The sequence below is a fragment of the Rhipicephalus microplus genome, chromosome 7 (genome assembly GCF_043290135.1).
Source record: "Rhipicephalus microplus isolate Deutch F79 chromosome 7, USDA_Rmic, whole genome shotgun sequence".
Lineage (NCBI taxonomy): Eukaryota > Metazoa > Arthropoda > Arachnida > Ixodida > Ixodidae > Rhipicephalus > Rhipicephalus microplus.
Window position 1 is genome coordinate 78,800,650 of NC_134706.1, and position 14,179 is coordinate 78,814,828.

A 14,179-nucleotide genomic window follows, 5' to 3' on the forward strand; every position below is an offset into this window, starting at 1 on the left:
CATCGATGGAGTCGTCCTAGGGACCCCGGACTAGGGGTTCCTCCCACGCCCTCCTTCTGCATGCTTTCGTGAATAAAGACGTTTCTCTGTCTCTCTCTTCACAAGTGTTGCAAAACAACAAAAATCATGTCTTTTTTAAAATAAATATGCTCTTCATTTAAAAGAGCGAATGTTGATTGAGTATATTTAGTTGTGAGTTCAGCGCCATGTCCATTTCTTTTTTTCTGGCTGTATATACTAACGCTATTACGGTGTAAGCTATTTAGCGATTAACATGCACCAACTGAGCCAAACTCACAACTTCCGATCGTGTATCAGTCCATGTGTCACGTTTACCGCTATAATACCCACAACGTTGGACACTTCCCGCCATAGTTACGAGTGGCGCGAGCTAACACTCTCAGTTGCTAACCCTAACCAGTTATTCCTCTAAATGTGACTAGGTTTATCATCCTCCCTTGGCTCTATTGACCGAGTACCATCATGCGGTAGCAAAGCAAACAGCAGGATTACAGGGACTTGAATATTAAATGAAGCGAACAGTGGGACAACAGCCATCGTAACTTAATCGGTGGTCTACAGGACGCATTATGCAAAAGTTTGACTCGGTCTCATAGGACGGCGAGTCTTATTATTAGTGATTCTTTTTCACTAATGTCAGGATTCACTGTTTTTACGCTTTACACGGCTATTGTAAATTCCCTCTTCACACCATTTTGTTCAGTAGTAAAACACCTCAGGCCCGCACTCCGCCGTCACCGCCGTCATCACCGTCTAAGCTTCTTGCGCCAGACATGCGCACCGAGCAAAACAACAGGTGCACGCTGCCGACAGATGGCTCGAGCTGCGTGGCGCTTGTCGCGTGCGTCGCACACTCACTCGCTTTTATAAAGAACAAGTGTGAGTTTTACTTTCAGAGTATGTCCTTCCGAGAGATAAGAAAGACAGTAACGTAGGAGAGTGGTCATAGAGCTTCACTGGCTTTTTGATTTTTTTACGTACACCGCGGACAAAAAAAAAAATTTAAACTACGAAGTCTTCTTCCTGCATTTCAAGTTTCATGATAAACGACGAGTACCTATGCATGCACGTATCAAAGTACATACAAAGTGTTGCGTATTGGTGGACCAACAGTTACATTTGTTGAATGCTGAATGGAATGTCGAACACAGAGGAGTCGCTCAGGTGCTCGGAAAGCTCGGTATTCGAACGAATCAAAACGCGAAAAACAACAATACAGTGCACAGTTTGCGACAGGGATAAACACAGTAGGCTGTGCGTGGTATCCATAATTCATCAAGAGGAATAGCGCGGATGTGATGCTTGCGTTACGAGTTGTCATTCGAAATTCAAGCATCATTCAACTTGATTTTCTCTCACGCATATGGCCTTTCTGGAATAGGAAACACGGAACGCACCGAGCCGTAACACTCCGCATTGGGCACAAGACGACCAAGGCAGAAAATGATATCGCGGGGTTGTGGCGGAAAGAAATCTATCGAAAACAAACTTGGTCCGAATGCGAAAACGAATGCGATCCATTTCTTAGAGAATAGCTCGTGTAAAGCATGCTGTCGCGGGAGGAGAGAAAAGATAAACTCCGAAAACTGCATACGAATGCACAATGCTCACCTCATAATGATTTTTCGAAGAAGGCAGACACGGTGTCGCCTGGTGGGCAGCCAATGCCTCATTCCCGTCTTACACGTACACCCTTCGTTCAAACACGTGGCTGTCAGTTTGAGAGGTGCCGTAGTGGAGGGCTCCGAAAATATCGACCCCTCGGGTTTCCTTGACGTGCACGTAAGTATAAGTACACGGCTACGCTGCGACATGTGCCGCATATTAATTATCCGGTGAGGCTCTTGAATATATGTCTGTTTCGAGGGTGCTGCTGTTGTGTAAGCATTGCTGCCATTAGATGTCCGGCCTTATTCTTACGAAGTGTAACACATTACCTGTCCCACAAATAACATATATGCAGTTACCATTTTTATACTTTCCCTATATCCACCCTTTATTTAACACACCCTAGAGGGGTATTTAACGTATTAAAATTTAATAAAAGAAAATGAAATGGTATCACACGCAAAAAAGAAGCCTGTGGCACGACCGCCTATAGTGAGAATGCAGTGGCACTGCCACAGCGCAGAAGTTCAATTTAAATTAAACAAGGAAGCATCATTAGCGAGTTGATGCTGTTTCTGAGAATCCACGCGTATTTGTTTAATTCCTACTACGTTTAGGCAAAAAGTATTCACAGGTTAATTTTGCTGATCGGGTTTAGTATAGTATCCCAGCAATACTTCTACGTTCCTATAGAAGGCTGGAGGCTTACAAACAGGGTTGAGCTTGAGGGCAACGCAGCGTGCAGTGGAAAGGAAAACGATAGGTGTAAACTAAAGAGACAGGATGAAAGCATAGCACGTCGGGGAACAAAAGAGTGTTGAGAACATCATACTCGAAATCAAAATGAAAAAAATCAAGACGTAGCACAGGGCACGTAGCGCGCAGACGCGATAACAGCTTGTCATCAAAGGTAACTGACCGGTTTCCAGTTAGGTCGGCAGATGATATTAAGATGTTTGCGAGGTTAACGTAGCAACACCAGTACAAAACGATGTTGATTGGCAAGACCTGGCAGATATATTTACCCTGCAGTGGGCTTATTCAAGAGAATAATAATGATCATTAAGCAACACTCGCACATGTCCACAACAGTTATTCGGTGGACCAGCGAGGTGATCGAAAAGGAAAGTTTCCGCCGATGCCCAATCACCCTTATAGATAGCCCGATTCCAGATCCTCGGAGGCTCCCAGACGCACAAATAGAGTAAACAGCCCGGCAGCACTCTAATATTTACCAACTAGCTCCCCTAGTTGTGCAGCCATTTCTCATTGCGGAGGTTAACCTAGAAGAACTGGTTTGGGTAGCAAACCAGTTCTTCTAGGTTAAGCTCCCTGTCTCTTCCTTTTATTTATTTCTGTCTATCTCTCTCATTGCGACCGTAACCCAAGTAGCATGCTTGAGCGGTTATAGTGTGAAATGCTCGTCCGATACATAGTTGAAGAATTGAGGTGCAAACGCGTGTTAGGTTTGAAGCCGAACTTTACACCCAAGGGCAAAAGTTTTTTGTTTGTTTGCCTACACGCGAGACTTGTTTTCTATCGGTCCGCGACCAACAGCTGTAGGAGCAGGGGGGTATTTGTGGTGAGAGGTCGCTCCACCTAACGAAGAACCGAGCCAAAGCCCTTGGTCAAGAGACGCGTTTCGTTCGCTTCTTCTCACTGACATGGTTCATATTAGAATAAGCACCTGCGCAAATTAAATTCATCAGTTTCTTATTTCAATAATTTATCCTACGAACGACAGCTTCATTTACACGCACTTCCAAGGACTTTCTTTTATTCTTATCTCTACAACTAGCCCTTACTGAAAGTACCTGCCTGCTACCACATTCTTCATCACCGTTGCACTGGCCTTAAAGCCCACTTTAATTCATTTTATTGCGCAACCTATTGATAGCTTGCACATGACGTCATGGTGGCACAACAGAAAACTAACATGGCGGCTTAGATGACGTCGAGGCAGCATGATCACGCGGCGATTACTCTGTTTCTGTGGGAAAGACGTCACTCAAACGTTACTTGGTCTTTGTGCATTAATAACGAAGGGAACAGTATGCGATGTACTTAAAACACTAACGTGACATCGTAAAGTTTGCGTCCCACCTTGTTGGTGTTCCAAAGATGCTTCGGTGACGTGAGTGTGAAGCAGCTGCCTGCGCATACCAAAGCTTTTTCCAACGGCTTAGTAACTCGACATTGATCGATTGGTATGTGCAATTTGACGTCCCAAAACCACCATATGATTATGAGAGACGTGGTAGAGGAAGGTACCGGAAAATTGAACCCCCTGAGGCTCTTTCACGTGCACCCAAATATGGGCACAAGGGCCTACAGCATTTTCGCCTCTAGTAAACCCGACGTTTATGAAATTCGAAAAAGAAATACATCTCCTAGATGCACACGTACCACTTGCCCAAACTAGCTCATAGTGTGCAACGTCAATTCTGATCTTTTTTTTTTTCAGAACTTTTTTTAAACCAGGTATGTGTGCATCACTTAAAACTTTCAGATGACTTGGCAACTTGCAGTACCTCTTGGTGTAAGATTTACAAGAGAACTAATAATGACACACTCATTCGCTCGGCTAGATATTTTCTAGAGAGTGCATTCCAAAGAAATCATGATATCAGTCAATAATGGCAATATATTAAAGAAGTTTAAGCACAAGAATTCATCTTCTGCGTTCAAAGTTGTGCGATCTATATACATTGGATGTGAGGCTGATAATCTGAAGACCAAACTAGCAACTACATGGTGACGACCATGTATACTTATGAGCAATTTTCAGCAAATGTTGCTTAAGCTACACTAACACAGCCATCATAAGGGCGAAAGTAATGAAGGAGTGTCCTGTAGTGGCCACAATAGATGTGCCGCGAGCCACTTTATTAACTTTTGTTTTAACCCATAGATATCACATGAATCGACCCAGCAATTCTTAGCCTCATTTAGATGATGCGAAAATTTACTCAAGCACTTACTGGTGCATTTACTGGGTGTTCTTGTGCGGTGTTCTATAACATGCACAATAATAACAATAACTACGGCGCAGTTATAAGAGATGCAGTAGTGGAGGGCTCCGGCACTTTCGACCCCCTTGGGTTCCTTGACGTAAACTTATGTCTGAGCACACGCGTTTCAAACATTTTCGCCACCATTGAAAATTCGGCTGCCTCTACCGGTATTTCACATACACATAAATCTAAGTACCAGGAACTCTATTATTTTCGCCTCCATTGAAATGACACCACTACAGCAGGGATTTGAATCTTCTCGCTGAAATTGTATCGAGTGGTCCACACTCGGGCGATAAGAGTAAAATTTTCAAGGACGTAAGCCCCTGGAAAATACTGACGCTGAAAAGTACAAAGCGATGCTCGGCGCCACCTTAAAGTGGCCTGTACAAAAATTCAAGTATTTTTTTTATGCTTCTTCACCTGAAAAGCTAGATAATGTTGTACTTACCTCCTGTAACACTGCTTTCTCCTCAGTGCTTCAATACACCAGTGGCGAGCACGTTTTATTTTTTGTTTTGTTTTTTTCGAGCCGGTGAAGTTTGATGACCACGTGGTTCCAGTATGCCAAAATTCTTCCAACACGGCACGGGGGCTACGCAACGCACGAAATAGATGCCCCCGAGCGCCGACTCAGGATATTGACGACGCCTGGATACTTTAGATGAGTCGATTCCGTCACAATTTCACAGCACTACTTCCGCCTCCTCCACACATTCACTCGAACGAACACTTCACAAACAACACCGCGTTGAACACGAAGCACCCAGCCACCGACTCACTTTAAGTGCGCCCACTCACGATGAATCCTCTCACTGCGAAACCAGTGCATGGGTCGGTCGAGATTCGAGGCACATGAAGGTGATTAACGAGCGGAGAAGGTGGTCACCAAATAACAGACAGGGGTAATCCCGTCTTGGGCGGGATCATCGGCACGATTTTGGCGGGCCGCAATCGATAACAGTACAAATGGAAAGGCCGTTGCGGCGCAAGCCGCCTACACAGCGGCCGCCATCACTTCAGGAACAGAAGGTCACGCACACAAGAACTTGGGAAGCGAGGAACGCGAACCACAGGCGCACCGCTGTACGAGCACCATCCGAAACCTAACGAGCGGCGCCGGCAAATGCGCGAACCAAGGAGCGCGTGCGGCGGGCGTGTGTGCCGACGCCGGCGGCATCCGCGATACTCTCTCCGGCTATTTTTGTCATTATTATTCTTTTTTTTTTCCTCTGCCACGCCGGCCTCGCTGAAACGATGGTGACGACGGCGAGAGAAAACGCGAATGTTCATCCTCTTTTGCCCAGGCCATCGCTTGTCTCGTTATCGCGCTTGCTCCAACCCCTCAGTCGGAGCAGCATCACTCGGGTCTGCTCGGGTCGACTCGGACGTCCTTAATCCAGCGGCGGTGGCAGTGCTGAGTGCGTCAGTGTACACACGTAATCCCAACAGTTTTCTGCGTACCGTTGCGTGCCGAGAGCACAACGTTGTACCGCAATAAATGATCAGCTAACTAAATGGTTAGTGGGTTTTTAATAAAAGCACACACGCAGTTATAGCAAGAAAGCCTTGACAGTCTAAATGTTTGTGCACAACATGGGTTCTATTTTGATTGCGACTGGTAGGGATCGATTGTTGGCGGCATGGTAAATTGAAGGGCAACATTACACTGTTGAACTTCCCCACGCTACGATAGCTATAATCGTGCGTTTTCAGCAATGTAGGAGAAGGCTGGCCTCAGTGACCAGCAGCGCTCGTACAGTGGCTGAGTGGACGCAAGCTGGCGCTTGAGTCGCTTGCCAAGGAGGGCTGGTGCTGGAGCGTTTCAAGTAGAAGGCCGAGGGGAAAAAATTCCAAAGCACATTGCCATGGGTTAAGAAGAGGCTCCCGACAGTCTCATCAATTATGACAAAAGAATCAAATTCACAGCATATCCACGAAGTGAATGATGATGAGTGAGGTGAAGCGTCTGTCTGTGCTTTTGTCCGTCCGTTCATCTGTCTGTCCATCTGCCCGTCTGTCTGTCTGTCTGTCTGTCTGTCTGTCTGTCTGTCTGTCTGTCTGTCTGTCTGTCTGTCTGTCTGTCTGTCTGTCTGTCCATCCGTCCGTCCGTCCGTACGTCTGCTTGTCTCTTTGTCCATCCGTGCGTCCATCCATCCATCCATCTAGTGAACACTCCAAGTACCGCAATTTTGCATCTCTTAATCGTATATTAATCATATACAAGTACCACCATCCAGCTGACATTTCAAGGACCAAACGAGAGATGGATACTTACTACTACTACTACTACTACATACATTGGGAACGCCCGACCCACGGCTTATGGAGCTTCGCCCATAAAAAGCAGTATTAAGAGCAACTTAAAACATGGTGATATGACATGAATATCGGACAGTTGACGACAAAGAAGGATGAATGATTCTGTAAAGGGAAGATAGACAAAGATAAACTTGCCTACACACACGTTAGCAATACAAGCAATAAAAACAAATATGCAAACATGGGACCACTTGATGCCCCGCCGCGGTGGTCTAGTGGCTAAGGTACTCGGCTGCTGACCCGCAGGTCGCTGGTTCGAATCCCGGCTGCGGCGGCTGCGTTTCCGATGGAGGCGGAAATGTTGTAGGCCCGTGTGCTCAGATTTAGGTGCACGTTAAAGAACCCCAGGTGGTCAAAATTTCCGGAGCCCTCCACTACGGCGTCTCTCATAATCATATGGTGGTTTTGGGACGTTAAAGCCTACAAATCAATCATGGGACCACTTGATGGTAATTTGGAAGAACTCCGGAATAAAAATCGAATAGACATGGGGGTAAGCTGCTTGTACCAACGCGGTGTTCAAAAATATTCAGATAATAAAAAACTTAATATGTTTAGTTCCTAAACAATACATGGGAACCTATTATGACGTTCATCATGAAGACTTGTGGGCTGTACTAACACAGTCGAAGCGTTAATTTTGGCGTATTTCAAATTTTCAGTAACAGAAGTGTTCCAGTGTGGAGTAATGCTGCAGTAAAATTTCTTTTCCGTTTTCATTTTCTGTATTTTATTTTTTCTCTGGGAATGCTTCATTGAATCCATTTTTTCATTTCGACATGTGCCAAGGATCATAAGTGCGTCAAAGCACGCACTTAAAATTCCACCAAACGACAGTCTTAGTTCATCATTCACAAAAACAGTTACGCCATCCGATAATTCATCATTCAAAAGGGTAGCATGTGCGCTATTTAATTACCGCATACGCCAATGAAAAACCTCCGATGTGGAAAGGCATAGCCCTTATTCATAATTTGGAACCGACAAACAGCGCCTGCTAATATCCTCATTCTCTACTTACTCTCTACAACATGCATTCACAATACCCCGCTAAGGAAAAAAATATTAATGATTTTTGCCATTCGCCGATAACAGCCCCTGGTGCACGGCACGGTACAGAAATTGTCCGCTGAGGAAAAGCTTTAGACTAAACGAACTGATATTGAGCTCTGCCGCGGGGGATATGTCCGGATGCTATTACGTTACGGCCCGCGGCGATGGCTTTTGATGCTACCCGTTTTTATCTCGAAAAAAAAGTGCCGTGTTGGTGCGTGCTTAGCTCGAAGCTTTCCATAAGCTTTGAGAAGCCGCGTAGCAAAACGACGCCATAGCAAGAACGAAGAAAACAAAAGGCGACACAAAAGCCTGCCGAGTTTTGTATGCTGCCTTTTCCTCCTTTCCGGGAATGAACGGCTCCCGGTCGATGACGACGATGATTTAGCCAACCGGGAGAGAATAGGGAGGACCCCAGGATCGTTAAGAGTGTTTTGCCGCAAACACAAACTGCGTGGGCATTGATTTCGAGGTCATTAAGTCACAGACGGCGTACGCTCGTGATGCGCTGCTAATATTCTTCTTTTGTGAGGGCGTAATCGCTTATGGAGACATTATGGAAACCTTAGGGAAACTTCGAGCGGGAAAAATGAAAGCGTGGAATGAGTGCGGAGTGAAAGTCTAATGGGTAAGCAGTGATAATCCGTGACCCCGTGACCGAGGAGTACACTTAACGTGAGCCTGAATGTTGTTGACTCGACCGCGCCCTCACTTGACCTGACAGCAGTTTTTTTTTTCTTTCGATTGACTGCGTGTGTCGAAGGACGCAGTCATTGAGAAGAACAAGGTACACTAGAGGGTAACTGGCGATAAGGAATGTTCTGTCGTGCACAGACTCGGCGTCAATGGGTCTTGTGGTCAAGGGGTTAATATAGGCTTCACAACTGGGTGAGCTGGTACAAGTGTGCATTCGTGCTAACTGCACTAACAGAGGGACACCAGATTAGAGCTGGTGAACAGTTGTGAATAGGTGAATAGGTGTACCCAATATAGCTCTCTAGTTGAACCAGAACCATGCACCTGTTGATATACTTGAAGGGCCCCTGCACGACACCGAGTTCAAAGTTCAGACGGTGGTTTCTTTCTCGCAGTCACAATCTTTCCCACTTAATACCACTTATTTCTTCATAAAACACGCGGAAGTTCAGCGGCAAGTGTTGAGACAGCCAGGATGTCGCACTTTTTGGCTGTACGCTGTTTACCTCCCCTTCCGCAGTCGCAAATGTAGCGAAACGAAATGAAATCGGTGTATCGCGCACGATGGTCATGTGAGACAAGTAAGAAAGGGTATGCAAATGCATGGCGAGACGAGGTAGAAGACTGTTGACGAAATATATATGTCGCATATCGAACGATCAAGAAGTTTTCTCATATTGACGTCTCGTCAGAAAACGGCTGGCGTGACAAGTTTACAGTTGCGCACCGATGTCAACAGCAACATGGATAACATGGACTCCAGGAGCACTAAGCTGATATGAAGCGTTGGTACTCGCGTGGTTTGTAACTCTGGACACTGCTGCGTAAAATCAACTTCAGCGGATGGCGCCTAACTCCAAATGACGGTAACCCGAAGTGACAGTTGTATCGCATCAGTGATTATGCAATGTTTAAAAAATTTGCGTAGCTAGCACTTCAACCATAATAACGTTTCACCATCATTTGAGTCTGTTTGAAAAGTAGTTGCGAGACCCGGCATGGCTCCGTGGTACAATACTTGTGTGCCACGGAGAGTGCTGGGGATCGATTCCTGCTGGGACCCTGACATCATTCTGTGCATTCGTCGGGTCAACGCTGCTTATGACAGATTATGACAGATAGATAGATAGATAGATAGATAGATAGATAGATAGATAGATAGATAGATAGATAGATAGATAGATAGATAGATAGATAGATAGATAGATAGATAGATAGATAGATAGATAGATAGATAGATAGATAGATAGATAGATAGATAGATAGATAGATAGATAGATAGATAGATAGATAGATAGATAGATAGATAGATAGATAGATAGATAGATAGATAGATAGATAGATAGATAGATAGATAGATAGATAGATAGATAGATAGATAGATAGATAGATAGATAGATAGATAGATAGATAGATAGATAGATAGATAGATAGATAGATAGATAGATAGATAGATATGCTCAATGTGCCTCAGGTTCACCAGAAATTCTTCGAATTTATAAGCGTGTTACCGCCGCACCTTCTACGCCCCTATTTATTGATGTGAAGCACAACGGGGTCAAGCTTTTCCTGTACGATACTTTTCATGTACTTTTCATGTACGGTCAAGCTTTTCATGTGTGTCATCATCGAGTTGAGTAACTCCTAACAACCTTGGGTCGAAATTGTGTCAAAAAAGAAGTTGGTGCACTGTCCTGTGGCAAACTGCATACCCCGTCATCCGCTTGCACGCACGTGCGCACACGTGCAACAAAAGAAGCCCGTGCAGAACGAGAAATTTTCGTAGCCGAATGAGAACGGTAGTGTTGCAAGACTAGCGAAATGGCTGCGCGTAGGAGGCCATTTATTCAAAGCATTTGCTTTTAAAGACGATAGTCCTTCTTGGGGTACTTCGACGCAAAAATTTTGATCCGTCTGTTTTTCTGTCTGTCTGTACATTTGTCTGTTTGTCCGTCCTAACGATACCACAAACGGCACCAAACGATACCCTAAACGGCCAACCCCATCTGCAGCGCCCACCAACATTGCTCCAAGTTTAGCATTCATACTTGTGTGATTGTCAATTAGGAAGGAATTATTGCTCAATTCTGAGGCACCGTAACAATATTTTGTATTTGTGACTTTATACTAGAGAAGGCATAGAAAAATAATTCTGAGTACCATAGCGTTTGTCACGCTGTGCAGACAATGCAACGCGATGCTCAAAAAGGCAAGTGTTTCCAACGCTTTGCTAAGACGACACGGTGGTAGTATCTGCCTGTCGCTTTGCGTTCTCCACCTTATAGCTTTCAAGAAGGGCGCGCACGCCTTCCTTCATTTGCGAAGATAACTGCAAGATAGCACTCGTGTCTAACGTGCCTCGATGCGCTCGTTAGCCTTCGCTGTACGGATCAAGATTCTGTAACGCAGCACCTCCAGAATACAATTCATCGATTTGCTCACGCACAACATCAAATAAACGTTTTGTTCCCTCTCTCAAGACGCAACACTATCGTCTTTCGACGACATTTGTAGATATGCAGATATGGGGCCAATTCTTTTTTTTTTGTGCTTGTGTTTCCTGGAAGATCAGCTAATTTATGCTTGCTGGGGGAGTAATTCCCCCAGGTGTTCCTAAGCAAATGGTCTTCGCGTGGCATCCTTTCCCCCTGATGTGGAAATGAGTCGCTTAAGGATGACTTGCTGATATCAATTCTGACGTCGGTGCCTTACGTTTAACTTTGATTTTTTTTTTGCAAGAGTGGTCAAGTCTTTGCCAAGAAGTGTTTGAATGTACTCAAACGAAAAACTGCAAGATTGGCGTCTTCGTTTGGCAGATTCGTCAAGAATACGGAAGCAGCTACAGAAGAAAGTGTGTTTTCTTCGTGAGTCAAGACGGCTCAAATTAAGCCTATACTTTGTCAGCTCAATCCTGCACGCTTTCTCTCACAACCATTGCACATACCGATGACGTATGAAACTGTGGTGCTTGATCTAAGGCATATAATTATTTATATGAAGAAACTAATTTTTCCTTAACATAAAGCAAGCAATACTCTGATTTTTACATGTATATAATGTTGTAGACACGTTAGGATAACAATACAGACTAATTAGTCAACCTATTCGTTTTATTATTATAGTCCCGGACGACCAAGCATACTGTCGCACTAGAGAACCCATAAATAGGAGCTTCTAGAGACAAAATGACTGGCACAGATATATCCATACGTAAAGGTATTTATACGTAAAGGTATTTATAAAAGGGTCTTCCGTATTTTGTTAAACCACCCCCAGGTTAAAAAAATTACCTATTGTTTCAATTCCACCACAGAGCACGCACAATGGCGAAAATGCCTGAGCAGACCTGTGTTTGTAGAAATTTATATTTGGTACCAGGCAACGCAGCCTTGTGATGGCTACTTCTTGTTTACGAGTTTGGCAAAAGGCCCTTTGCCTGGGATATAATAAATGGCAATATTCGGTAGATTTTTTCAGTGCTGTACCTCTAAAGACATCTGTAAACGTACGTTTGTGGAATTGAGCAGCATTTATATACGCGGATGATGGAATGTGCGGTAGAATCGGTCCGCTCATTGACGACTTAGCTAAGGAATCGGCTATTTGATTTAGAGATAAGCCTTTATGTCCAGGCACCCAAACTGATCGGACTTTCCTTAAATGCGCAAGCACTAGTGCAAGCGGGATTTATTTGAAAGACATACGATCGTCGTCTTCAGTCTACGAAGAGCTCTGTGCACACGCCATGCAGATGCTCCCAGACGCAGTTCCTCAGTTAGCGTGATACAGCCCTTCCTTCCCCTGAAACGTCTGGTGAGAAACTTCACTTGCTTTTAAAACCTGTCCGAAACACTTCTTTTGCAAATTAAACGTCTGGGTAGGGCCGGTTCTTCCACAACCGATTTCCAGGCTGGTCAGTACCCGCCCCTTCGTCGGTTTGCCTATATTGTTCTCCTGCGGGTAAGTTGATGTGGCAGTCGACCTTCAGAGCCAATGTCCGTTTCGCCGATGGCCGTTGAATGACGCACCATCGCGCTTCGCATGGCAAGAGCATCATCAGCATTGAAGGCACCTGTGCACAAGCGTGCAAGTCAGGAGCTGGCAGCAAAATGAAGCGCTTGCCCTGTTGTAACAAAAATTGGTGTCACCATGAACTATATTACTAAGTGTAAAAACTCGATTAGACCAAATACGGTCAAAAACTCGCTTTTTTTTACCTTCGCTAAGGCATGCGAAAGTTCGCGTCACGATCAGCTGACGTCACCTGCTGTGGCCTTCATCGAACGGCCCAGAGTCAATGAGGCACAGTGCCGTACGACTGTTCCACCTGCAAGGAATCGCTGATATGCACGGGTGGTCGGTTACTGGAATCGCCTAAGCGTTCCTAGGCCATTCGCGGTCACGCAACTGTGCTAGGAGAATGTAAACAACAGATGGGATGGCAGATGAACACCATTCGAAAGCCTTTGAGCACAAAGCAATAGACTCGCCTACAAGAATTCTGCGGTAGCTTGTTCAGAATAAGTCAGATCACAATGTTCTGAATGGGACGGCAACTCCTATTCTGGTCCTCTTGTGGATGTTCGGTTATCATTCGCCTGTAAATTCGTAAGACGACCAGCACTTAGCATAGAGCTTCCTTTCAAAGGATGACCTGAGAATAACGGCACCAAGAAATTACCTTGCTTGCCTTGAGAGACCCTTAACCACACATACGCGTACTCTTCTGCACTTGACATCTCGGTAGCTAAACTCAACTCGCTTCAACACAATGTATGATCATGACTCGTTTGCCTGCCACGGTGCACGGCAAATAACAGTGAGCTACCATTGGTCGACTACTCAACCTAATTGTTCCACAAGGGTACCCTGGCGAAAATCAGCGTTCGTAATCGTGTCGCACGGCCCGGGAAGATCGACGACACAATGAACGAGAGGCACAATAAGCGATGACTTCCATCAACATGTCCCATTTTCCACCACATTCAAGGTAATTCTCGTACAGCGGGCTGCTTCTTGAAATAGCAAAGTCACGTTTTCCTCCTCGTCAAGCTCATTTCTCGTACAACGAGCCTTTTCAGGTGCCCACGGTGTCCGAGAAGCAACAAGCCACAATTCAAAATAATGTTATTGTTCGTGGGGTCTTGCGTTTCAAAAGCACGGTTCAGTTATGAACAAGCGAAAATTTTCACAACGATGAACTGTTTGTGGTACTTCGGCATGCATAGCAATCGGAAGGTTGCGGCAAAGTATTAACCTATTATCATGAAAAGTTTATGTGAAATAACCGAAGTACTAGTAGTATGCGTAGCAAACCAACTGAACCGGACCTAGAAAAAGAGACAAAGGGGGAGTAGGAAGGTTAGTCAAACTTTGGATCGCTTGGCCTACACATGAGAGTGGGAAAATGGGGAATTAAAGGCGAGAGAGCAAAGAAAGAACAAGAGCAAAAACAAGTGAACAGT

General features: G+C 44.9%; 1 protein-coding gene across 6 annotated transcripts in view; it reads right to left on the bottom strand.

The window, feature by feature from the left end:
• Positions 1 to 14,179, bottom strand: part of LOC119183341 (uncharacterized) — a 210,205-nt gene that overhangs the window by 118,643 nt on the left and 77,383 nt on the right. For 2 of the 6 annotated variants that reach the window (XM_075869315.1, XM_075869314.1), the window contains exon 1: positions 5,095 to 5,774. The exons of the other annotated variants lie outside the window; for them this stretch is intronic. The gene's annotated coding sequence lies outside the window, so the exon portion shown is untranslated. Of the gene's footprint in view, positions 1 to 5,094; positions 5,775 to 14,179 lie in introns of those variants that run through there. 6 annotated transcript variants of the gene reach the window in all.